This window comes from Bufo bufo, chromosome 8 (genome assembly GCF_905171765.1).
Source record: "Bufo bufo chromosome 8, aBufBuf1.1, whole genome shotgun sequence".
In the NCBI taxonomy this organism is placed as follows: Eukaryota; Metazoa; Chordata; class Amphibia; order Anura; family Bufonidae; genus Bufo; species Bufo bufo.
In genome coordinates, this window is record NC_053396.1 from 204240237 (window position 1) to 204267622 (window position 27386).

At 44.4% G+C, this 27386-nt stretch overlaps 1 long non-coding RNA gene across 1 annotated transcript in view; it reads right to left on the reverse strand.

Moving 5' to 3' along the window:
* Window positions 1-20896, reverse strand: part of LOC120977832 — a 29722-nt gene extending 8826 nt beyond the window's left edge. The window contains exons 1-2 of the long non-coding RNA XR_005773972.1: window positions 20887-20896; window positions 15738-15741 (exon numbers count right to left, since the gene is read on the reverse strand). This is a non-coding gene — a long non-coding RNA (uncharacterized LOC120977832). The remainder of the gene's footprint in view (window positions 1-15737; window positions 15742-20886) is intronic.
* Between the last annotated feature and the right edge of the window lie 6490 nt (window positions 20897-27386).

Consider the following 27386-nt stretch of genomic DNA (forward strand, 5'->3'; position numbering starts at 1 on the left):
GCTGGTTTGAAAACTGTAGAATATTTTTCATGGGACAACCCCTTTAAACCATTGTCTTTATTCTCAGTAAGTCTCGAAGGTGGGGGATAGCAAAAGGCTGCTATTGCAGTGGGAGACATATTGGATTGTGAGATTAGAGTTGTGTATTCCAAAAGGATTAACTGAGATCCGTAGCTGTAATGCATTTTTGTAATGTACTTTATTATCTCTCGAGAAAAGGTAAGAAAAGTAAGAGGCAATTGAGAGATAAGTGAGAATGAAGATATATATGCCTATTTATAAGTAGTGTATGTACAGTAGTGGCCAAAAGTTTTGAGAATGACACAAATATTAGTTTTCACAAAGTTTGCTGCTAAACTGCTTTTAGATCTTTGTTCCAGTTGTTTCTGTGATGTAGTGAAATATAATTACACGCACTTCATACGTTTCAAAGGCTTTTATCGACAATTACATGACATTTATGCAAAGAGTCAGTATTTGCAGTGTTGGCCCTTCTTTTTCAGGACCTCTGCAATTCGACTGGGCATGCTCTCAATCAACTTCTGGGCCAATTCCTGACTGATAGCAACCCATTCTTTCATAATCACTTCTTGGAGTTTGTCAGAATTAGTGGGTTTTTGTTTGTCCACCCGCCTCTTGAGGATTGACCACAAGTTCTCAATGGGATTAAGATCTGGGGAGTTTCCAGGCCATGGACCCAAAATGTCAACGTTTTGGTCCCCGAGCCACTTAGTTATCACTTTTGCCTTATGGCACGGTGCTCCATCGTGCTGGAAAATGCATTGTTCTTCACCAAACTGTTGTTGGATTGTTGGAAGAAATTGCTGTTGGAGGGTGTTTTGGTACCATTCTTTATTCATGGCTGTGTTTTGGGCCAAAATTGTGAGTGAGCCCACTCCCTTGGATGAGAAGCAACCCCACACATGAATGGTCTCAGTATGCTTTACTGTTGGCATGACACAGGACTGATGGTAGCGCTCACCTTTTCTTCTCCGGACAAGCCTTTTTCCAGATGCCCCAAACAATCGGAAAAAGGCTTCATCGGAGAATATGACTTTGCCCCAGTCCTCAGCAGTCCATTCACCATACTTTCTGCAGAAGATCAATCTGTCCCTAATGTTTTTTTGGGAGAGAAGTGGCTTCTTTGCTGGCCTTCTTGACACCAGGCCATCTTCCAAAAGTCTTCGCCTCACTGTGCGTGCAGATGCGCTCACACCTGCCTGCTGCCATTCCTGAGCAAGCTCTGCACTGGTGGCACTCCGATCCCGCAGCTGAATCCTCTTTAGGAGACGATCCTGGCGCTTGCTGGACTTTCTTGGACGCCCTGAAGCCTTCTTAACAAGAATCGATCCTCTTTCCTTGAAGTTCTTGATGATCCTATAAATTGTTGATTGAGGTGCAATCTTAGTAGCCACAATATCCTTGCCTGTGAAGCCATTTTTATGCAACGCAATGATGGCTGCTTGCGTTTCTTTGCAGGTCACCATGGTTAACAATGGAAGAACAATGATTTCAAGCATCACCCTCCTTTTAACATTTCAAGTCTGCCATTTTAACCCAATCAGCCTGACATAATGATCTCCAGCCTTGTGCTCGTCAACATTCTCACCTGAGTTAACAAGACGATTACTGAAATGATCTCAGCAGGTCCTTTAATGACAGCAATGAAATGCAGTGGAAAGGTTTTTTTTTGGGATTAAGTTAATTTTCATGGCAAAGAAGGACTATGCAATTCATCTGATCACTCTTCATAACATTCTGGAGTATATGCAAATTGCTATTATAAAAACTTAAGCAGAAACTTTTCCAATTTCCAATATTTATGTCATTCTCAAAACTTTTGGCCACGACTGTATATACTCTGTGATGTGTAGTAATCCGGGACTTGCAAACTGTTCTTGTCATATAATGTTATATGATGTTTTTTAATGCTTTGAAATGTACCCAATATAGTTCTGTATGGATCTGTCAGGGTTAATGAGCCTGATTCAGCCCCTGCAGGAAGATAGGTGCTGGACTTGGGTCCGCCCCTAGCTCATTTACTTGTGAGTTAGCTGAGGAAGTCAGAGGGATCTACATGTGCTCACTCCTCAGAGTACTAGGCCTGAACACTACAGAACCCCTATCTCTGAGAGATCCACCGTACTCCAGGAAAGGAGAAAGAAAGAACCGAGAAGGTCCAGAATCTGTATGACTGAGCAGTTTAGTAAGTCAGTAAGGTATTCACAATTAAAGAGAGCTGATAGAGACTTTACTGCAATGAAAGGGACATTGCTATAACGCCTTTCACTCTTGGACACGGTCTGGTAAGCCAAGTACTAATCCTGTACCCCTCAGCTCGGAATTACAGCCTTCACTGCAAGAATAATATTGCCAGCCATAGATTCTACAGAGAGAGAATTTGGAGAGATAGAGGGAAGGAGTACTACAATCCCCATCCTTGCTCATATCCATACATTGTTAACCGGGAAGATTTGCACTGTGAATTATTTGGAACTGTGTTTTGATACCATTGGATGTACTACAACTCCCATTCTACACTTTAGTTAAGAGAGACATTTATTTTCTACTCTTGGCCTGGTTACCGATTCCAGCACTATTTGCCAGCCACAACACCAACATGTCTTGCCTTGCACTCTTACCAAAACCACACCACCAAGGGCACCCCAACTACCACTAGGCAGGAGCCCCAGCATCAGGGTGTGCCCCGAGGGAGGAAAGGGTGTGTCCTCTTATCACTGCCCGGCCCAAGGGAGCGTCAATGTGAGGATTGCTACTGATAATATTTTGATGTAAGATAAGCTAGTAGGAATGTGACTGTGGACAAGCTTGTCGACTGTTTCCTATATTATGGACCAGCAGTATTGTGATTGCAGCTCTTGAGTATAATAGAGGCTGCGACTGCTGTAACTCAGGATCTGTACAAGTCATAGAACGATATAAAATGTATAGAGTGACTCCTTTACTATGTAGAATCATTGTTATGTTAACTCTAAAAGGGTGTCCAAATGTGGGCATACCCTTTAAGCCTGTGACTTGACAAAAACTTCCAATATTTCTCCCCATAGCAATCTTATAGCTTGCAGGTTCCTACATTCATACTTTCCTCCTTGTGAGTCATGAAATTGCACTTTACCATAAAGCGGAGGAAGTGGTTTTACTTAGAAGTAAGATTAAAATCAGTATTTCCCCCTGGTCTCAGTAGCATCGGCGGGTGGAGAATGTCAGGCTATACAGCCGGCGTGAAGATATAGAGGAAAGAATGCAGCATATGATATACAGTAGCATGCGTCTGACCTCAGTGACTAATACAAGGCAGACAATGTGAAAGTATAATGTGTAGGTGCTGAATTGGATCCAGTGTAAAATCACATGAAAACCCTTTAAATCATTTTTATAATTTCACATAGAGATAAAGGATAAAGTTTGTGCAATAGCCCAGGAAGAGTCGGAGCAGAGGTTGGGAGTGGTAGTGGCTCTGGCTGTCACAGTCAATCATGATGGCTGTCCTCTATTGCTCCCCAGTGCCGTCCAGGGACGGTAGATGGGGTGTCCATGCTGTGAAATGTTTGTATGGGTGCAAGGCTGGGCATGTAGTGTGCAATGACCAGTGTATGGTATAGGAGTCCGAAAATCTGGCTACTGGTGGGAGAATAAACGTCTCTCTTTACTCAAGTGCAAAATGGGAGTTGTAGTATAACCAGTTATATCAGACACAGCCCCAACTGTACACAGCGCAATTCTCTCCCAGAAAGCTATGTATGGATTTCAGACAAGGATCGGTGTTATGGCCCTTTTTCCTCTATATCTTCCTCTCTCAATCTATGGCTGGCAACAGCACCTTAGCAATAATGGCTGTAGTGTTCACCGTGGGATACAGGGTTTTGAAAATAGCTCCATGTCCAAGTGTAATGATTCTTAATGGTGTCCCTCACTGCGGCAAAGTCTGAATGGCTGTAGTAGCGGGTTACCTTGCTGACTCCTGTGTCTGGACAGGCAGATTCCAAGTTCTCCTTTGTCTTCCTCTCTTTCTGTAGATCAAGCAGAGATTGTTGGCTCTGAGAAATGGGAGCACATGGACTTTGCAAACTCTCTTTCTGAACTCTCCCTAGAACAACTCCCATCTAGGGGTGGAGGCATCCGTAACACCCAGAGTTGTGTTACTACACGCCTCTACCCCACTACTATCTGTTAAGAGCCTTTATAATGTCATCTAATATAATATATATTTTGTCTTCACAAAAGTGCATCTAAAACCATGTTAAATGTAAATGTTCCTGTAATTTTCCTGGTTACCAGTAGGTGGCAGCATCATTGGTAGGGATAGTTTTAATGCTATGGTATTTTAGAGTGGAACAATCCAAAAAACAGTTAGAACCAGAGTTGTGCTTTCCCCTGTATAGGGAAGACAGCAAGGATCTTGTCTCGTCTGAGGCTTGGTCATATTCCCATTCTGAGCACCTCCAGCCTCAGCTGGATGAAGAAAGCAGAAACTACAACCTCCAGAGTTCCAGGAATAAAGCATCCCCTGAGAATCTGTCTGTGAGTTAAGTCCAGAGACCTAGGAGAAGCCATATTCCTCCTCAGCTAGTCTGTCCCCACAAAGCAGAAGTTACAGAACAGTGCATAAGATTAATTACTGTCACAATTACAGAGCTACCAAGCAGACGACTTATCCTGCATGCTCCAGATTTAAAGCAGAAGTATTTATTCCTGCCAATGATTGCTAAAACCTGCTGGGACCAAGAGACCAAAGCTGTATACTGCTTGGATGCAAGTTATTTCACGTAAAGCAACGTTTGAACTTCATCTTAAAGTCTGGACATCATTTACTCTGCAAAATTCCTCCATTACTCCTACCATCACTACACTCAAGTTTATTGCAGGTGAGCCAGGAGTCCAGCCGTACCCAGGTAGGAGACACCGTGACACAATTACCACTACTCTACAGAGACATTATAGGCTATTACACCACTCTGGCATTCCTAATCTGGGACGTGCGTTATAACACCTTGGAAGGGCCCTGGGATAACACCCTGCGCACGCTGCAATTGGCGTCACGGCAAATACAGAACATCACCCACCCGTACCTGGCCTCTGCACATCCTCCACCTAGCCTTCTACAAGAGCTGAGCCAGTATTGTTAACCCTGGCTGTGCTATCCATACATAGCTATACAGAGTGCAATACAAAACATTACATAACAATGAAACACACCATATAACAAACTATTTGCAGATGCCTCTTGCTCTGCGGTATTGCATTTGTACGTCCCAATGGTGTCGGATGGTGGTGTCACTGGAATGTTCCAGACACTTTTGAGTGCAAAAGGGAAAAAACTATTTCATGTAAAGTGACAGTATTCTTGACGGTTGCTATCATCAGGTTAGTGCAGTCTCTAGAACATTACAATATTCGAAGAACACATGTACAGTCTCTGGTGAGGCCTAATGATCAGGTTGAGCCCAGAACGATGGATGTTGTCAGAAACTTCTACGATATTACTAAATACTCGTCTCCCTGTGCCAGCCCCTGCATCCTTATATGCATATTAGATATGTTACTCAAATCTACCGTGTTCCTTGCATATCTGTCTTGCTATCAGCACTGATTGCTGCAGTGCTTCTCTCCTTTGTCTGCTCAACGCATCCCTGCTTAGTTAGTGAGCGCTGGGCAGAGACAGGAACGGCGCTGCAGCAATCAGTGCTGACGGTCAGTATATTGCGTTCATCTGTGTCGGCGGTGATCATTGCAGTGCGGTTCTCTTCTTTCACCCAGTGCATATTAACTAAGCAGGGACCCATCAGAGAGATAGAGAAGAGAGGGCTGCAGCAATCATACCTGACACAGAGATACGCTGTCCCACTTACTGTCAGTATAAATTGCTGTAGCCCTACTCTCCTCTACCCGACCAGTGTGTCCCTAAGCACTGGGCAAACAGAGGAGCATGATGCTGTTGACGGGACTTTTTTCTGTCATGTATAACGGAACCATTATTTGTGGCCATAGACATGTATTAGGACTGAGCAAAACGGAATGCCTCTTAAAGGCTTCCGTTTTGCATTCCGTCCTAAAATTCCATTATATTCCGTTATAACTCTGTTATAACGGAACCCTATAATGGAATTGATAACGCGAATGCGAACCCGCCATCAGTAAGCATTGGTCAGATAGAGCAGAATGCAGCTGCGGTGATCAGTGATGGCACAGGTGGAAACAGTACACTTGCCATCAGTGGTGATCACTTCATCCTCATTCTTCTCTGCCCAGTGCTTACTAACTTAGCAGGAACACAACAGACATATATAGAAGAGCAGAACTGCCATTACTATGTTCTCATAGCAAGACAGCCAGGAAAGTTGGTAAAATAGTTTTTTTAGTAACACCTCTAATATACTGTACATATTAGCTGGGGTGTCAATAGTGCAAAACATCTGAGGCTTGTCCAGGGCCGCAAACGTAGTGGCCTCCAACTATACAATTGTATGCCCATCCTCAGGAGAGTGGCACAGTTGAATTAATGGCATATGGAAGTCAATGGCTCTCTGCTCCACCCTTCACTCCCGTAGGCTTCAGGCCACTAGGTCTGAGGCTTATGAGACAGTAGAAGAGCGGAGTTGACTTAACCTCATCTGCCTAAGCCGAGAAGCAGGCAACTGGTCGAAGGAGGCCTGTGGCCTGTATTGCAGAAGACTGGGCGAGGGGGGCTGGAAGTCAAGTGAGTATTTTCCTTTCTTCTTTAGCGTGTGCCCTTGCTGCTGGCAATACAATAAACTTTATTATGTTTTAATACTATTATCTCTATCACAGTAGGCAGCAGTGATCACTGAACTACCCCATCCCACTGCCCCTGCCTACTTGCACGATCTGCCCTAAGTAACAGTCCACAACTGGTCGACAGTCCCTTCCTGAATCAATTCAAGGGCCTACACAGGAAGGGTAAAGGAGGACAAAAATAATAAACAGATCGGCAAGACTGAATAGACACTAGTTGGAACAGACAAAAAGCGCAAACCAGGAGAGAGAAACCAAATTAGATCAGGTACCACGAATCAGAATCCGATACCACGCCAAAGTCAAAACCAGTAGATCTGCCAGGGTACAATCAAAAATCAAAACCAGAGTCAATACGAAGCAAAATGTAAATGCCAGTAAAGCATGTCAAGTTCCAAAAACACCAGGCAGGAGTTAGAGTCCAGATCACTATTTTTTTATTTTTCTACTGCCCCCCAGAGCTGTGTCAGGACTGCCATACATGCGCAGAGGAGTCCTCATTATCATGTTAGCACAGCCAGTAGGGTAACAGGGAGCAGTGGGGAAATGCATGAAATAGTGATCCAGATTCCTTATGTGCAGTACTACTCATGTATTATCTCAGATAATAGTCTAGAATCGTGGTGACAGATTCCCATTAAATATTGCTTTGTGTCCCATTATATTGACACCCATACAATATTTTTATTTTTCCCTTGATGTACCTGCATGAGGGTTTTTTGTTTTTTTTAATCTTTTTTTTATGTGAGCTTAATGGTATCATTTTGGAGTTTATATTTTTTATGTCTTTCACCATGCCAACAGCAGAATGTTATACAGTTGCACTGCAGGGGGTCCGATCAGGGGGCAGTTAGAGCCCTCCCATCAAATTGCTCAGATGCCATCGTCAGTAGCTATTGACATACATCTGGAGGGTTTACATCATCAGGGTCTGAGTTATCTCAGATCCCAGTCACTGCAGACAAGTGTCAGCTGTATAATACAATTAGCCTCTGCCACTTATGTGTAGTAACACAGATATGGGAGTACTACAAACTTGTATGGCCTGTATTGTATAATATTCTATAATATTATGTTATATATTTTTCTGTGTAATATGGCCATAATTTTCTGAAAGGTATTGATGGCAAAGGGTTGGCAAGGAACAGGGCTAACCACCCTGTTCCTCCTCTCTTAGTAGGACTGGGCTGGTCCTGCTTCCTGCCAGGAGGGGGAGCTCCTGTTGAGGCAGAGAGTGGAGAGGAAGCACACTGCAGAGCTCCTGCTCCTGTGAAGGATTCTTCCTAGAGATCAACTTTGTTCATTCCTCAAATGAATCCTTGAGGATACAGAGAGCAAAGTGAACAGCTCCATTCAGCATTTTAAGACACTACTGTAAGGTAATGGACTACGGCTAAGACCCCCATCATCCAGACTACTGCTAGGCCACTACAATACTAGTGTAAAACTGCCGCCTCCATCATCCTTACTGGTGCCAGAAGATTGCCCTCAAAATGTGCTGCTATTGAATGTATTTGAAGTTCTATTTAAAGACTTTTGTAGCTTCAATTCTGGCCTCGTTCTTCAGTACTAGTGATGAGCGGCAGGGGCTATATTCGAATTCGCGATATTTCACGAATATTTGGGTGAATATTTGTCATAGCTGCTAGAAGTTTCCTGAGACTGGAGAAAATGTTTGGCACGGCAGAACATTAAAAATGGCTTTATATGCAGATAGGGCGCTCCAATATATTCGCGACTGCGCAAATCAGCACTAATCATGCGAATATTTTGGCGCAATACGTGAAACTTCACATTTTAGCAGGTCTGCATGTATGTATGGACAGCAGAACCTATCACAGTACCTAACACACTGCACTGCAACAGCTACACTATATCAGGATCTAACCTACACTGACTATCTCCCTCTAACTATCTGTATTATATATAAGCTAACTAACTATCTAATGTAATGACACAGGAAAGCACAGAGCACAGCAATGTCACTGCTGTCTCTCCCAGAACTTTAAAAAACTGTAGAAAATGGCTGCTGTTGGGAGGTTCTTATATAGTAAGGGGTAGGCAACTTTCCTATTGGTTGCTAGGGATGATGCTAAGCTCAGACAAAGACATTGCAGCCTTCTCATTGGCCCACAAGCAAGAAGGGAGGTTACTGATGAAAAAAAAAATCTAAAATATTCAAAATTACAAATATATATCACTATATTCTAAATATTCACAAATTCTCAAAGTGCCAATATTTGTGATTAATATTCGCGAATCGAATATTCGCGCCCAACAATATTCAGTACTACGTTTCCACTGTACTGAGTGAGTACACAGTGACACAACAACTCATCAGGACTAGTCCCATCCTCTGCTCCAGCTCCTCCAGGGCTTGCTCCATACACTGCGTGCAGAATTATTAGGCAAATGAGTATTTTGACCACATCATCCTCTTTATGCATGTTGTCTTACTCCAAGCTGTATAGGCTCGAAAGCCTACTACCAATTAAGCATATTAGGTGATGTGCATCTCTGTAATGAGAAGGGGTGTGGTCTAATGACATCAACACCCTATATTAGGTGTGCATAATTATTAGGCAACTTCCTTTCCTTTGGCAAAATGGGTCAAAAGAAGGACTTGACAGGCTCAGAAAAGTCAAAAATAGTGAGATATCTTGCAGAGGGATGCAGCACTCTTAAAATTGCAAAGCTTCTGAAGCGTGATCATCGAACAATCAATCGTTTCATTCAAAATAGTCAACAGGGTCGCAAGAAGCGTGTGGAAAAACCAGGGCGCAAAATAACTGCCCATGAACTGAGAAAAGTCAAGCGTGCAGCTGCAAGATGCCACTTGCCACCAGTTTGGCCATATTTCAGAGCTGCAACATCACTGGAGTGCCCAAAAGCACAAGGTGTGCAATACTCAGAGACATGGCCAAGGTAAGAAAGGCTGAAAGACGACCACCACTGAACAAGACACACAAGCTGAAACGTCAAGACTGGGCCAAGAAATATCTCAAGACTGATTTTTCTAAGGTTTTATGGACTGATGAAATGAGAGTGAGTCTTGATGGGCCAGATGGATGGGCCTGTGGCTGGATTGGTAAAGGGCAGAGAGCTCCAGTCCGACTCAGACGCCAGCAAGGTGGAGGTGGAGTACTGGTTTGGGCTGGTATCATCAAAGATGAGCTTGTGGGGCCTTTTCGGGTTGAGGATGGAGTCAAGCTCAACTCCCAGTCCTACTGCCAGTTTCTGGAAGACACCTTCTTCAAGCAGTGGTACAGGAAGAAGTCTGCATCCTTCAAGAAAAACATGATTTTCATGCAGGACAATGCTCCATCACACGCGTCCAAGTACTCCACAGCGTGGCTGGCAAGAAAGGGTATAAAAGAAGAAAATCTAATGACATGGCCTCCTTGTTCACCTGATCTGAACCCCATTGAGAACCTGTGGTCCATCATCAAATGTGAGATTTACAAGGAGGGAAAACAGTACACCTCTCTGAACAGTGTCTGGGAGGCTGTGGTTGCTGCTGCACGCAATGTTGATGGTGAACAGATCAAAACACTGACAGAATCCATGGATGGCAGGCTTTTGAGTGTCCTTGCAAAGAAAGGTGGCTATATTGGTCACTGATTTGTTTTTGTTTTGTTTTTGAATGTCAGAAATGTATATTTGTGAATGTTGAGATGTTATATTGGTTTCACTGGTAAAAATAAATAATTGAAATGGGTATATATTTGTTTTTTGTTAAGTTGCCTAATAATTATGCACAGTAATAGTCACCTGCACACACAGATATCCCCCTAAAATAGCTAAAACTAAAAACAAACTAAAAACTACTTCCAAAAATATTCAGCTTTGATATTAATGAGTTTTTTGGGTTCATTGAGAACATGGTTGTTGTTCAATAATAAAATTAATCCTCAAAAATACAACTTGCCTAATAATTCTGCACTCCCTGTACGTATATATGACAGATGTCAGGAAGAGGTTACATTTTGTGGACTTTTCTAAAGATAAGCCAACCATAGCGATGGAGGTCCAGCTCTCCCTACTTTTAGTAGCGTTGGGGTGTTCCACTGACGTATTCACATGAAAATGTTAGTGAGGGCCCATCCTCTATCAATACAGAATATATTTTACACACAGGCCATATCACCCATGGCCTAACAGGTTATTTGCTTGACCTTTGGAACCCTGTATTGTGTCAGAGCCTAGGTCCACCTGTCCTGAGGATCCTCAGGGAGATGACATACCTGATTTCAGTGCAGGAACAACACCAAGAACATTTTTCCATGAACACACTGGTACAGGACGTTGACATCTTGGCTTCCAGTATCTGGTGTTAACATGTAGATAGGGACTTATTCCACATTTTCGACATCTTTTGTGCTCATGACTAAATGAACCAGACCATGGAGATGTTACATAACTTCACCCAGGTCCCCAATTTGATGAATATGAGTCAGCGCCGTCATTACAGCCCATAGTAGGAGATTTTCTGGGGCTTCTAGATGAAACCACAGAAGTATCAGTACCAACACTTTCACTTGATGTTTAATTGCTCTTTCTATTCTTGAGTTTATTTTTCCCCTTTCGCTTTTTGTCACATTTCATTGTCAGCCACTTGTACTTTCCTTGTTCCTTTCTATTTCATGTCTCACTTGTTTCTTCCACCTTCTCCTCACAATCAGTCTTCTTCTCCTTCATGATTTCCATTCATTTTTATTTTGACCTTTATACTGTAAGTTTCTCTAGTGATGGCATAAAGTCATTTCTCCCCTCCTCTGTGACCGGCTACTCTCACAGTAGGATATGTTTCAGCTAATTCATCTGGGTTACCACCGCTGTGCAGCAAGTTTCTGTTGTGGCTCTCGGTGACATTCCACTAGATTTCATCAGTCATTTAGTTTAGAGACTACTATAGACCTGAAAACAAGCATGCTGTCCTATTCCATGCCACGTTTAAACCACATTTTAAAATCTGGAACAAACGTTATTAACACACTGCCCACCTCTGAGCACCGTTTCATGGTATATACAGTCGTGGCCAAAAGTTTTGAGAATGACACAAATATTAGTTTTCACAAAGTTTGCTGCTAAACTGCTTTTAGATCTTTGTTTCAGTTGTTTCTGTGATGTAGTGAAATATAATTACACACACTTCATACGTTTCAAAGGCTTTTATCGACAATTACATGACATTTATGCAAAGAGTCAGTATTTGCAGTGTTGGCCCCTCTTTTTCAGGACCTCTGCAATTCGACTGGGCCTGCTCTCAATCAACTTCTGGGCCAATTCCTGACTGATAGCAACCCATTCTTTCATAATCACTTCTTGGAGTTTGTCAGAATTAGTGGGTTTTTGTTTGTCCACCCGCCTCTTGATGATTGACCACAAGTTCTCAATGGGATTAAGATCTGGGGAGTTTCCAGGCCATGGACCCAAAATGTCAACGTTTTGGTCCCCGAGCCACTTAGTTATCACTTTTGCCTTATGGCACGGTGCTCCATCGTGCTGGAAAATGCATTGTTCTTCACCAAACTGTTGTTGGATTGTTGGAAGAAGTTGCTGTTGGAGGGTGTTTTGGTACCATTCTTTATTCATGGCTGTGTTTTTGGGCAAAATTGTGAGCCCACTCCCTTGGATGAGAAGCAACCCCACACATGAATGGTCTCAGGATGTTTTACTGTTGGCATGACACAGGACTGATGGTAGCGCTCACCTTTTCTTCTCCGGACAAGCCTTTTTCCAGATGCCCCAAACAATCGGAAAGAGGCTTCATCGGAGAATATGACTTTGCCCCAGTCCTCAGCAGTCCATTCACCATACTTTCTGCAGAAGATCAATCTGTCCCTGATGTTTTTGGAGAGAAGTGGCTTCTTTGCTGCCCTTCTTGACACCAGGCCATCTTCCAAAAGTCTTCGCCTCACTGTGCGTGCAGATGCGCGCACACCTGCCTGCTGCCATTCCTGAGCAAGCTCTGCACTGGTGGCACTCCGATCCCGCAGCTGAATCCTCTTTAGGAGACGATCCTGGCGCTTGCTGGACTTTCTTGGACGCCCTGAAGCCTTCTTAACAAGAATTGAACCTCTTTCCTTGAAGTTCTTGATGATCCGATAAATTGTTGATTGAGGTGCAATCTTAGTAGCCACAATATCCTTGCCTGTGAAGCCATTTTTATGCAACGCAATGATGGCTGCACGTGTTTCTTTGCAGGTCACCATGGTTAACAATGGAAGAACAATGATTTCAAGCATCACCCTCCTTTTAACATGTCTAGTCTGCCATTTTAACCCAATCAGCCTGACATAATGATCTCCAGCCTTGTGCTCGTCAACATTCTCATCTGAGTTAACAAGACGATTACTGAAATGATCTCAGCAGGTCCTTTAATGACAGCAATGAAATGCAGTGGAAAGTTTTTTTTGGGATTAAGTTAATTTTCATGGCAAAGAAGGACTATGCAATTCATCTGATCACTCTTCATAACATTCTGGAGTATATGCAAATTGCTATTATAAAAACTTAAGCAGCAACTTTTTCAATTTCCAATATTTATGTAATTCTCAAAACTTTTGGCCACGACTGTACACTCACTGACGGAAATATACCGCACCCAGAGCAAAAATGTGAAACTGCTGCAAAACTCACTATGCAGTACTGTCTCAGGCAGATATGTAAATGGACAATGGGTCTTGCCACAAGATGTGCTTTCCCCACTGTCCTATAAATAGGCTCTCAGAGGTTATTTTTGGGTAGTGTATCTCTTGTATCTCTTGGTGAGAGATTGTTGTGGAGTCACTGTGTACATACATTACATTACTTATCCTGTACTGATCCTGACTTACATCCTGTATTATACTCCAGAGCGGCACTCACTATTCTGCTGGAGGAGTCACTGTGTACATACATTACATTACTTATCCTGTACTGATTCTGAGTCACATCCTGTCTTAAAAATACAGGATGTAATAAATAATACAGGATGTAATAATTGAATTTAAAAATTTAGAATTTTAGGAGAAAAACAGTAATAATGCAGTTACAAGAGAAGAATCAGTTGCAAGTCCAATTTATGTATAAGATAGCCAAGAGTATTTTTTGTAAAATGATGGTAATCTCATATTCGAAGCTGTAATGGGTGGTGAGATATGGAGCCTGAGAGTCAAAAGATCCAAACATTGTTACTAGTGTTGGGCGAGCATGCTCGGCCGAACACCATTTTAACTTGAGCATCGCGATGCTCGGCACATCGCAGTGTTCGGTCGAACACCACATGTGCTCGAGCGTGATGCTCAAGTCTCCTCCCCGCACGTTTGTTGGCTGCTACGAAGCCAATAAACATGCGGGGAAGTACTGGCACTCACTGTAATGCCGTAGCCATGTTGGTTACTGGCATTACAGTGATTGGCTGTCCAGAACGCGTCATCGGGTGCTATATAGCACCCGATGACACGTGGTTCGGCTCAGTCTTGGTCTGGGAGAGCTGCAGCAGAAGGGACAGTGTAAGGACAGGAATTGTTTAGTGTTTTCAGGTGTTAGAGAACCAAAAGTCCTTTTAAGGACTATTGTTTTATCTGGCTGCTATATATATTATTAACGCAACCTGCGCTAAATTGCGTGCAATTGTTTGGCCGCTGCTGACAGTGGCACAACCTCTGCTACATCTGTTGTGTTACATTAGCGCATCTAAAATATCTGTGACATTCAGCGCAATTGTTTGGCCGCTGGTCACAGCAACATTACCTGCGCTACATCTCCTGTATAACGTTTGCGCATCCTAAATATCTGTGACACTCAGTCTAATTTTTTTGCCGCTGGTGATAGCGACATTACCTGCGCTACATCTCCTGTATAGCGTTTGCGCATCCTAAATATCTGTGACACTCAGTCTAATTTTTTTGCCGCTGGTGACAGCGACATTTCCTGCGCTACATCTCCTGTATAACGTTTGCGCATCCTAAATATCTGTGACATTCAGTGTAATTTATTTGCGCATACACTTACAAAACCTGCGCTACTGTACGTGTGACATACTTGCAGGCATATATACCATTTAATATGCTCAAGTCGAGCAGTAAGGGACGTGGAAGTGGCCGTGCTGCTGATGGTGCACACAGAGGCCGTGGCCCTGGGCGCGGTCAAACTGTGCCTGCTGCCGCAGCACAAGAAACACACTCATCCACGATACCTAGATTCATGTACCAGTTTGCAGGGCGGCGCAGGACACCACTCGGGAAATCACACCAGTGCGACCAGGTGGTCGGTTGGATTGCAGCAGATTATGCTTCCAGTCGCTTGCAATTGCCAGCTCACCGACTGTTGTGTGACGTGAGCACGAGCTGGAACTCCACGTTCCACATGTTGGTCAGAATTTGCGAGCAGCAGAGGGCAGTAGTGGAATACCAGCTGCAACATGGTCATCGCCTTTCCAGTCAGCTTCCGCTCTTTACAAGCGAGGAGTGGGCATGGATGTCTGACCTCTGTGAGGTTTTAAGAAACTTTGAGGAATCAACACAGATGGTGAGCTGTGATGCTGCTATTATCAGCGCCACCATCCCACTTCTGTGTCTACTCAAACGCTCGCTGCTCACAATGAAGGCGGATGCTTTGCATGTAGAAGAGGTGGAAATGGATGAAGACAGTACACAGGGTGATAGCCAGACCACCCTACGTTCATCTTCTCAGCGCGAATTGGATGAGGAGGAGGAGCAGGAGACGGTTGCCTCCGCTACAGAGGGTAGTACACATAGCAGGTTTATTCCATCTGTTCAGCGTGGATGGGCGGAAGAGGAGGAAAAGGAGATTGATTTGAGAGTCATCCTCCTGATGAGGACAGCGAAGTCTTGTCTGTTGGGACTCTGGCACACATGGCTGACTTTATGTTATGCTGCCTTTCCCGTGACCTTCGCGTTATACGCATTTTGGCCAAAACTGATTACTGGTTGTTCACCCTACTCGATCCCCACTACAAAACTTCTCATCTCTCATTCCTGTGGTGGAAAGGACTAGCAAAATGGTGCAATACCAGAAGGTCATTGTGGAAAAATTGCTCCAAAAATTTCCAGCTAACAACGCTGGCTGCAGAGTACGTAGTTCTTTGGCCAACTGAGGAGGGACGACGAGGGGAACACACAGCAGTTCCAACAGAGGCAGGGCAAACTCTCCAAGGCCTGGGATAGTTTCATGACACTCCGCCAGCACCCTCACCCTGATGCGCGGCCTAGCGTCACAAGGAGGGAAAAGTTTTGGAAGATGGTGAAGGAGTACATAGCAGACCTTGTCAGCATCCTCAGTGCCTTACAACTACTGGGTGTCCAAGCTGGACACGTGGAACGAACTGGCGCTCTATGCCTTGGAGGTGCTGGCCTACCCTGCCGCCAGCGTTTTGTCAGAGCGGATATTTAGTGCTGCTGGTGGCATTATAACAGATAAGCGTATCCACCTGTCAACTGAAAATGCTGACAGGTTGATGACTCTTATCAAAATGAACAAGGCCTGGACTGACCATGACTTCTTGACTCCACCAGAGGAAAGCGGCTGAACATAAAGGAACTTTAAATGTGGTTTTTATGGTGTATTGAATACACTGTATTCCCATGCACCCCTTCCAACACAAAAAAGGGTATATGGTTCAATCTTCCTTTTCTCGTCCTCCTCCTTCACATCAACATGCTTATTAGGCTGCCCTCGCTCCTAATGTTTTAGAGGGTCAGCTCAGCAGCAGACCCTCACCCCTAATGTTTTAAAGGGTCACCAGCAGGCCCTCGCCCATAATGTTTTAGATGGTCAGATCAGCAGCAGGCCCTCGCCCCTAATTTCTTAGATGGTCAGATCAGCAGCAGGCCCTCGACCCTAATTCTTTAGATGGTCAGCTCAGCAGCAGACCCTCACCCCTAATGTTTTAGATGGTTAGATCAGCAGCAGACCCTCACCCCTAATTTTTTAGATGGTCAGCTCAGCAGCAGACCCTCACCCCTAATTTTATAGATGGTCAGATCAGCAGCAGGCCCTCGCCCCTAATGTTTTAGTAGGTCAGCTCAGCAGCAGACCCTCACCCCTAATTGTTTAGACGGTCAGATCAGCAGCAGGCTCTCGCCCCTAATGTTTTAGAGGGTCACCAGCAGGCCCTTGCTCCTAATGCTTTTGAGGGTCACCAGCAGGCCATCAATCATCACTTTTCAAGGGTGTGTATGATGCCCTCCTTTATGTGTAAAAAAGAGTGTATTGGAGTGCCGGTTCCTTGTAATTTTTGGCAGCTCTTTCACTTAGTGCATAGGCTTTTTGAGTGTAGGAGTCCCACTACCTGAACAATTGTACCACAATGTGAATAAGGCCCTCCTTTATGTGATATACAGGTTGTATTGGAGTGCCTCTTCCTTGTAATTTTTGGCAGCACTTGCACTTTATATACACTTGCATAAAGCTGGAAAGGGGTATAAAAGTATCTCCAAAAGCCTTGCTGCTCATCAGTCCACGGTAAGACAAATTGTCTATAAATGGAGAAAGTTCAGCACTGCTGCTACTCTCCCTAGGAGTGGCCGTCCTGCAAAGATGACTGCAAGAGCACAGAGCAGACTGCTCAATGGGGTGAAGAAGAATCCTAGAGTGTCAGCTAAAGACTTACAAAAGTCTCTGGCATATGCTAACATCCCTGTTAGCGAATCTACGACACGTAAAACACTAAACAAGAATGGATTTCATGGGAGGATACCACAGAGGAAGCCACTGCTGTCCAAAAAAAACATTGCTGCACATTTACAGTTTGTACAAGAGCACCTGGATGTTCCACAGCAGTACTGGCAAAATATTCTGTCGACAGATGAGACCAAAGTTGAGTTGTTTGGAAGAAACACACAACACTATGTGTGGAGAAAAAGAGGCAGAGCACCCCAACATCAAAACCTCATCCCAACTGTGAAGTATGGTGGTGGGGGCATCATGATTTGGGGCTGCTTTGCTGCATCAGGGCATGGACGGATTGCTATCATCGAAGGAAAAATGAATTCCCAAGTTTATCAAGACATTTTGCAGGAGAACTTAAGGCCATCTGTCCACCAGCTGAAGCTCAACAGAAGATGGGTGTTGCAACAGGACAACGACCCAAAGCATAGAAGTAAATCAACAACAGAATGGCTTAAACAGAAGAAAATCCGAACAACCTGATTGAGATGCTGTGGCATGACCTCAAGAAAGCGATTCACACCAGACATCCCAAGAATATTGCTAAACTGAAACAGTTCTGTAAAGAGGAATGGTCAAGAATTACTCCTGACCGTTGTGCACGTCTGATCTGCAACTACAGGAAACGTTTGGTTGAAGTTATTGCTGCTAAAGGAGGTTCAACCAGTTATTAAATACAAGGGTTCACATACTTTTTCCACCTGCACTGTGAATGTTTACATGGTGTGTTCAATAAAAACATGGTAACATTTAACTCTTTCTGTGTTATTAGTTTAAGCAGACTGATTGTCTATTGTTGTGACTTAGATGAAGATCAGATCACATTTTATGACCAATTTGTGCAGAAATCCATATAATTTCAAAGGGTTCACATACTTTTTCTTGCAACTGTACATTACATTACTTATCCTGTGCTGATCCTGAGTGCACATCCTGTAATATACTCCAGAGCTGTGCTCACTGTTCTGCTGGTGGTGTCACTGTGTACATACATTACATTACTTATCCTGAACTGATCTTGTGTTAGATCTTGTATTCTTCTCCAGAGCTGCGCTCACTTTTCTGCTGGTGCAGTCACTGTGTACATAAATTACATTACTTGTCCTTAACTGACCCTGAGATACATCCTGTATTCTTCTCCAGAGCTGTGCTCACTGTTCTGCTGGTACAGTCACTGTGTACATACATTACTTATCCTGTACTGATCCTGAGATACATCCTGTATTATACTCCAGAGCTGCACTCACTATTCTGCTGATTGTGCCACTGTGTACATACATTACACAAGGCTACTTTCACACTGGCGTTTTGGCTTTCCATTTCTGAGATCCTTTCAGGGCTCTCACAAGCGGTCCAAAATGAATCAGTTTGGCCCTAATGCATTCTGAATGGAAAATGATCTGCTCAGAATGCATCAGTTTGCCTCCATTCCGCTCTGGAGGCAGACACCAAAGCGCTGCCTGCAACGTTTTGCTGTCTGCCTGACGAAGCGGAGCCAAACGTATCTGTCTTGGCATATAATGTAAGTCAATGAGACAGACCCGTTTTCTATGACGCAATCTGGCACAATAGAAAACGGATCCGTTGCCCATTGACATAATACAACCGGATCCGTTCATGACGGATGCATGCGGTTGCATTATTGTAATGGAAGCGTTTTTGCAGATCCATGACGGATTCGAAAAAAACACTAGTGTGGATGTAGCCTTACTTATCCTGTACTGATCCTGAGTTACATCCTGTATTATACACCAGAGCTGCACTCACTATTCTGCTGGTGGAGTCACTGTGTAAATACATTACTTATCCTGTACTGATCCTGAGTCACATCCTGTATTATACCCCAGAGCTGCACTCACTATTCTGCTGGTGGAGTCACTGTGTACATACATTACATTGCTTATTCTGTACTGATCCTGAGTTACATCCTGTATTATACTCCAGAGCTGCACTCACTATTCTGCTGGTGGAGTCACTGTGTACATACATTACATTACTTATCCTGTATTATACACCAGAGCTCCACTCACTATTCTGCTGGTGGAGTCACTGTGTACATACATTACATTACTTATCCTGTATTATAAACCAGAGCTGCACTCACTATTCTGCTGGTGGAGTCACTGTGTACATACATTACATTACTTATCCTGTATTATACTCCAGAGCTGCACTCACTATTCTGCTGGTAGAGTCACTGTGTAAATACATTACTTATCCTGTACTCATCCTGAGTTACATCCTGTATTATACTCCAGAGCTGCACTCACTATTCTGCTGGTGGAGTCACTGTGCACATACATTACATTACTTATCCTGTATTATACTCCAGAGCTGCACTCACTATTCTGCTGGTAGAGTAACTGTGTACATACATTACTTATCCTGTACTGATCCTGAGTTACATTCTGTATTATACTCCAGAGCTGCACTCACTATTCTGCTGGGGGAGTCACTGTGTACATTCATTACATTACTTATCCTGTACTGATCCTGAGTTACATTCTGTATTATACTCCAGAGCTGCACTCACTATTCTGCTGGTGCAGTCACTGTGTACATACATTACTTATCCTGTACTGATCCTGAGTTACATCCTGTATTATACTCCAGAGCTGCACTCACTATTCTGCTGGTGCAGTCACTGTGTACATACATTACATTACTTATCCTGTACTGAATCTGAGGTGCAGTCCACTTCCCCATATCGCAGAAAAATAGTTCTGTGCTAATTTTATTTATTTTTTTGCTTGATCACACCACTCACCACTTAAATATGTGTACCACATGTTGAATACAAAATGGAAAGTCAAAGTACAATTAGAAACATCTAATCACATATTCAAAGAGAGATGTTACCTCACCAGAAGCACCACATACAGCAGTGCAGCACAAAATACCTCTACAGCAGTGCCAGATACCATAGTGCAGGGCAAAATTCACCCCAAAGTGCCAAACAAATACTGCTGTGCAGCACACAATACTTTCTCTGTGGTGCCAGATACCATAGTGCAACTCAAAAGACATTCCCAGAAATGTCAACATATACCACAGAGCAGCACACAATACCTCCTCTGTCAGATGCCACAGTGCAGCACAAAACACCTCTCCTGCAGTGCCAAACAAATACCACAGTTCAGCATCACTAGCAGCAACATTATTTTGCTTTCCACCCTCCCCCATTGGCAGCAGTATTGACTCTCTTCCCAACCCCTCCCCCACTGCCAGCAGCACTGTCCCTCTTTCCCTCACTGGCAGCAGCATTGTCTCTCTTCCCACCTCTAGCTCACTGGCAGCAGCATTCTCCCCCAAACCAATTTTCCCCATTACCGCCTCTTCCAAACTTGCAAGACAGGAGTACAGGCGTTGCTGGAGGTAGGGGAAGAGTCAGGAAAGCTCTTTTACCTCCTCTGCAGACTACAGTCTCCAGAATGCCACTGAATCACACACTGGTTGATGGACCTGTGCACTGGTGACCATATGGCCAGGATGACACAGCTGGTCCTTTATCCCTTCTAGCCTCAGAAAGCACTGATAATTCAGGACTGTTCTGTGCCATAGTGGGTATCCCAGTGGCTGGCCCACCAAGCATGGTGGTGGCTTCAGGTAACTAGAATGGTATGTATTAAATATATATCTGGTAAATACTGGTAATGGGGGCTAATAAATGGGGATCAAGAAATGGCAGAGCTACTGCTTACATTACTTATCAGTACTAGATAACTAATGTATGTGCACGGTGGTGCTGGTGGAATACCAGCAGAATAGTGAGTGCAGCTCTGGAGTATAAAACAGGGTGTAACTCAGGATCAGTACAGGATAAGTAATGTAATGCAGGGGCGGACAAGAGCCCAGTGTGTAAGGGGCTGCGGCAGGGCAGCGGGAGATGAGTGGTTCCATTGTGGAAGTCCTTATCTCTCTATTCATCTGTATCGCCGTCCTTAGGACAGTGATACAGATGAATGGTGCGGCGGGGCAGGGGAGTGGTGTCTCCCTTCCCCGTTCCTCTGATAGGCTACAGGCACTAGGCCTGCAGCCTATCAGAGGCCAATGCAGGCGGCGCGATGGCGTCACGCCGTCTAAGCCGGGCAGCATACAGCGTGGGGCACAGGCCGGAAGAGGCCTGCATTGCATCATTGAAAGCATGGAGGTAAGTATCAGTGTTTATTTTTTTCAATATTTTTAGTATAGAATGGTGAAGAAGGGGGGCCTATATACTGGCACATATTATGGGGGGCACTACGGAGAAGTGGGGGGTGAAAGAGCACTATGGGGTCATCTACTGGGTGCCCTATATACTGGCATATATTATGGGGGGCACTATAGAGAAGTGGGGGGGAAAGAGCACTATGGGGTCATCTACTGGGGGCCCTATATACTGGCACATATTATTGGGGGCACTATGGAGAAGTGGGGGCGGAGCACTATGGGGTCATCTACTGGGGGCCCTATATACTGGCACATATTATTGGGGGCACTATGGAGCACTATGGGGGCATCTACTGTGGGGCATTACATACTGGCACTTATTATGGGGGCACTATGGAGAAGTGGGGGGGATGAAGCACTATGGGGCATCTACTGGGGGCCCTATATACTGGCACACATTATGAAGGTGTAAAAGGGAATATTAATTATTAATATTTTGGGTTAATATCAATAATTAATATTTGAAAATAGGCGTGAGTCGTCTGTTGATGACTCCGCCTATTTATAATACTATAAATACTATCTACCTGTTGCTGTACCTTACTGTGAACTATGTGCGACGGATTATTACGGAGACAAACAGACTATAAACTGTATTATAACAACAAAATAAATTTATTACACAAATACAAGTTACAGTCTATTATTATTGCTATATCTATCTATATTTATATCAAAGGTTATATAAATATATACAGTCAGGTCCATAAATATTGGGACATCAACAAAATTCTCCCATTTTTGGCTCTATACCCCACCACAATGGATTTGAAATGAAACAAACAAGATGTGCTTTACCTGCAGACTGTCAGCTTTTATTTGAGGGTATTTACATCCAAATCAGGTGAACGGTGCAGGAATTACAACAGTTTGCATATGTGCCTCCCACTTGTTAAGGGACCAAAAGTAATGGGACAATTGGCTTCTCCGCTGTTCCATGGTCAGGTGTGTGTTATTCCCTCATTATCCCAATTACAATGAGCAGATACAAGGTCCAGAGGTCATTTCCAGTCTGCTATTTGCATTTGGAATCTGTTGCTGTCAACTCTCAAGATGAGATCCAAAGAGCTGTCACTATCAGTCAAGCAAGCCATCATTAGGCTAAAAAAAAAAAAAAAACATCAGAGACATAGCAAAAACATTAGGCGCGGCCAAAACAACTGTTTGGAACATTCTTAAAAAGAAGGAACGCATCGGTGAGCTCAGCAACACCAAAATACCCGGAAGACCACAGAAAACAACTGTGGTGGATGACCGAAAAATTCTTTCCCTGGTGAAGAAAACACCCTTCACAACAGTTGCCCAGATTAAGAACACTCTCCAGGAGGTAGGTGTATGTGTGTCAAAGTCAGCAATCAAGAGAAGACTTCACCAGAGTGAATACAGAGGGTTCACCACAAGATGTAAACCATTGGTGAGCCTCAAAAACAGGAAGGCCAGATTAGAGTTTGCCAAACAACATCTAAAAAAGCCTTCACAGTTCTGGAACAACATCCTATGGACAGATGAGACCAAGATCAACTTGTACCAGAGTGATGGGAAGAGAAGAGTATGGAGAAGGAAAGGAGCTGCTCATGATCCTAAGCATACCACCTCATCAGTGAAGCATGGTGGTGGTAGTGTCATGGCGTGGGCATGTATGGCTGCCAATGGAACTGGTTCTCTTGTATTTATTGATGATGTGACTGCTGACAAAAGCAGCAGGATGAATTCTGAAGTGTTTCAGGCAATATTATCTGCTCATATTCAGCCAAATGCTTCAGAACTCATTGGACGGCGCTTCACAGTGCAGATGGACAATGACCCAAAGCATACTGCAAAAGCAACCAAAGAGTTTTTTAAGGGAAAGGAGTGAAATGTTATGCAATGGCCAAGTCAATCACCTGACCTGAATCCGATTGAGCATGCATTTCACCTGCTGAAGACAAAACTGAAGGGAAAATTCCCCAAGAACAAGCAGGAACTGAAGACCGTTGCAGTAGAGGCCTGGCAGAGCATCACCAGGGATGAAACCCAGCGTCTGGTGATGTCTATGCGTTCCAGACTTCAGGCTGTAATTTACTGCAAAGGATTTGCAACCAAGTATTAAAAAGTGAAAGTTTGATTTATGATTATTATTATGTCCCATTACATTTGGTTCCTTAACAAGTGGGAGGCACATATGCAAACTGCTGTAATTCCTGCACCGTTCACCTGATTTGGATGTAAATACCCTCAAGTTAAAGCTGACAGTCTGCAGGTAAAGCACGTCTTGTTTGTTTCATTTAAAATCCATTGTGGTGGTGTATAGAGCCAAAAATGTTAGAATTGTGTAGATGTCCCAATATTTATGGACCTGACTGTATACACATAGACACACACCGCAATACATTAACAATATTATAACACCTGACTACGCTAACACAACACAATCTACTACACAATCCCAATTCCACCCCACAAACTATCTAAACATCACACTTACATGCACACAATGGGCAATGATAGCAGGGATCAGGGGTTAACAAAGGGGTTAATGGTAGGGATAATGGAGGAGTCCTCAGCTGGGGGAGGGGGGAACCCGTAACTGGGGGAAACTGGCAGCATTAATATAAGTTTATATATATATATACACTGAACAAAAATATAAACACAACACTTTTGGTTTTGCTCCCATTTTGCATGAGCTGAACTCAAAGATCTGAAACATTTTCTACATACCATTACTCTCAAATATGGGGGGGGGGCACTATGGAGAAGTGGGAGAGAAGAGCACTATGGGGTCATCTACCGGGGGGGGATTATATTGGGGCATTTAATACTGGCACACATTTTGGGGCCACTATGGCGAAGGGGGAGAGGACCATTATGGGGGCATCTATGTTGGGCACTTTATAGGAGAATTTTATACTGGCACATTATGGGTGCACTATGGGGATGGAGAGGAGCACTATGGGGGCACCTTCTGGGGGCACTATATAGGAGTATTTCGTACTTAAACAAATTATAGGGACACTATGGGCACTTAAGCTCAACTGGGGGCACTAAAAGTGGGTTTTTTTTGTAGTGGCACACAGTATGGTCATTGGCACACATGAGGGCACTCTGGGGACATTGGCTTTACCGGGGGCCCTAAGAGGAGGTATTTTTTTTACTGGACGAGGTTAAAAGCAGAGTGTGCCTGGCATGCATGCTGCACCTGCATTCCCTGGACTTTGTGTGGCTGTCATGGCCCATAAACAGGTAGGAACTAGTGTTAGGGACCACTCATAGAGGCGACCTTGACGTGGTGAGTGGCTTATTACGCTTTGGCCAAAATGTACACCAATGCCTCTTCCAGCATGGAGGCAGGGCAGAATGCTGGTTGCAGAGTGCTATTGCATTTGTATTTTGCGTTTGTATTTTTTTTACTGCCACACAACGGTGCATTTTTTGTATTGTCTCACATTGTAAGGGGGCGTTTTTGTACTATCATACATGATAAAGAGAATTATTACTACCAGGGGCATTATGGTGAGCTTTATTACAACTGGAGGACTATGAGGAACATGAATACTAGTATGGGTACCATGGGAGCATTATTACTTCTGGGACACAGTAGGGACATTAGTCCTTTTGGGGGCCCTGTAGGGGCACTATTACTACTACGTGCACTCTGGCAGAGAATTATTACTACAGTATTGTTGGGTCTCTGGGAGCACTATTACAGTGGGGGGCACACAGCATCAGCTTAGCACAGTTCTTTTTGGGGGACATTATGCTTACACTATTAGTGTCGGGGCACTATTTGCTGGGTGCAGTTTTTTTTTTAGGGCACTGTGTTCCAATAATTATTGAAGGGGCACTATCTGTGTATAACTAGTATTTTCAGGGGTTTATCTGTTTCTGCAGTATAATTTTGGGGAGCACAGCGGGCACTGTATTGGGGGTGCATGATGGGATGTTAAGGTGGGAGGATGATGGAAAAGTAGGAAACTAAGATGTCTCAAACTCTGCAGAGACGAGATATGGCTGAAAGAAATTATCATGGTGGTCTGGTCTACGTGGAGAAGATGAGGATCAAATGAGACGTCTTTGAATGTAAGAAGTATGTGGCGCTGTATTAGGCTACCTTCACATCTGCATTAGTGATTCACTGGATCCAGCAGTGCTGGATGCAGATGGAATGCCAGCCGGCCGCATTAACTATAATGGGGTCTGGCAGAGATCCGGCCACAATCTGGAAAAAATGCAGAGAATCAGCGGGACACAGACCTCTGCACGCTGCAGTTTGTGCCTGGCCGATTCCTTGCATTTTCTACCGGATCAGGTGGCCGAATCGTAGTGCCACAGGAGTGAAAGTAGCCTTATCCTGTATGATTTGAATTGCTGTATGTAATCTTAGGAGGAAATAGGTTAGGTTGAGAATTTGGCATGGGGGATGGGGGGGCCAGGCACATTCTTTGCACAGCGGCCCTCTGCTGTCTGTGTCCGCCCCTGATGTAATGTATGTACACAGTGACTCCACCAGCAGAACAGTGAGTGCAGCTCTGGTGTATGCAGATTTCTGGGCTGCAGGCAGTGCTTGAAGTGGGCCGGAACGCGGCGGTACTCAGTACCGCCACTTCCAAAAATTGCCCTGGAGAGTACCAGCACCTCTCCGTGCGCCCAGTACGTGGGTTTCCGGTACCGGAGCGCAGGGCCGGCCTTTGGGGTGTGCGGGCTGTGCGGCCGCACAGGGCGCCATAGTAACAGGGGCGCTGGGCGGCCGACAGCTCGCAATGTAATATGCGGCAGGCGAGGCTGAACTTGTGTTCTCCCTCGGGGCGCCCCCTCCATCTAGCCCTCCCCTGTCTGACCTGATTCGTTCCTCCTCCCCTGTCTGACCTGCCTGCTGCCCCCGCCGCTGCCAATAAGAAGAGAGACGGGAGGAGGAGGGGAGGGGCTGTGGCCACTGCGCCACCAATGAAGATAACTGACCTGAATACAAAAACAGGAGGCGGGTGCTGGAATCAAATAGCCGACAGCCAACCTCTGTGACAGGGAGCTGCGATCAGCTGCAGTTGAGTTAACCCTTCAGGTGCGGTACTGGAGGGGTTAATTGTAGCTGATCGCAGCTCCCTGTCACAGAGGTCGGGTGCCGGCTATTTGATTCCAGCACCCGCCTCCTGTTTTTGTATAAGAAACGTTTGTGGCACAGTGCGCCCCCCCCCCCCCAACACCCCAGTATAAGAAACGTTGGTAGGCAGTGCGCTTTCCCCCCCAAACACCCCAGTATAAGAAACATTGGTGGCTCAGTGGGAAGTGCCAGTGAGGGTTAAAAAATACTAAAAATTTTTTAACTCACCTCCTCCAGATGATCGCGTAGCTGCCGGTCTCCTGTTTTCTTCAAGACCTGTGGTGACGTCACTGAGCTCATCACATGACCCATTACCATGGTGATGGATCATGTGATGCTAACAGTGATGTCACCACAGGTCCTTTGACAGGTCATGAAGAAAGAACAGAAGACGATCAATTGGAGGAGGTGAGTTAATTATTATTTTTATTTTTTAACCCTCATTGGCACTGCCCACTGCGCCACCAATGATTATTATATTGAGGGGGGGCCCACTGCGCCACCAATGATTATTATATTGAGGGGGGGCGCACTGCGCCACCAATGTTTATTATATTGAGGGGGGGCCCACTGCGCCACCAATGTTTATTATATTGAGGGGGGGCGCACTGCGCCACCAATGTTTATTATACTGGGGTGATGGGGGGGCGCA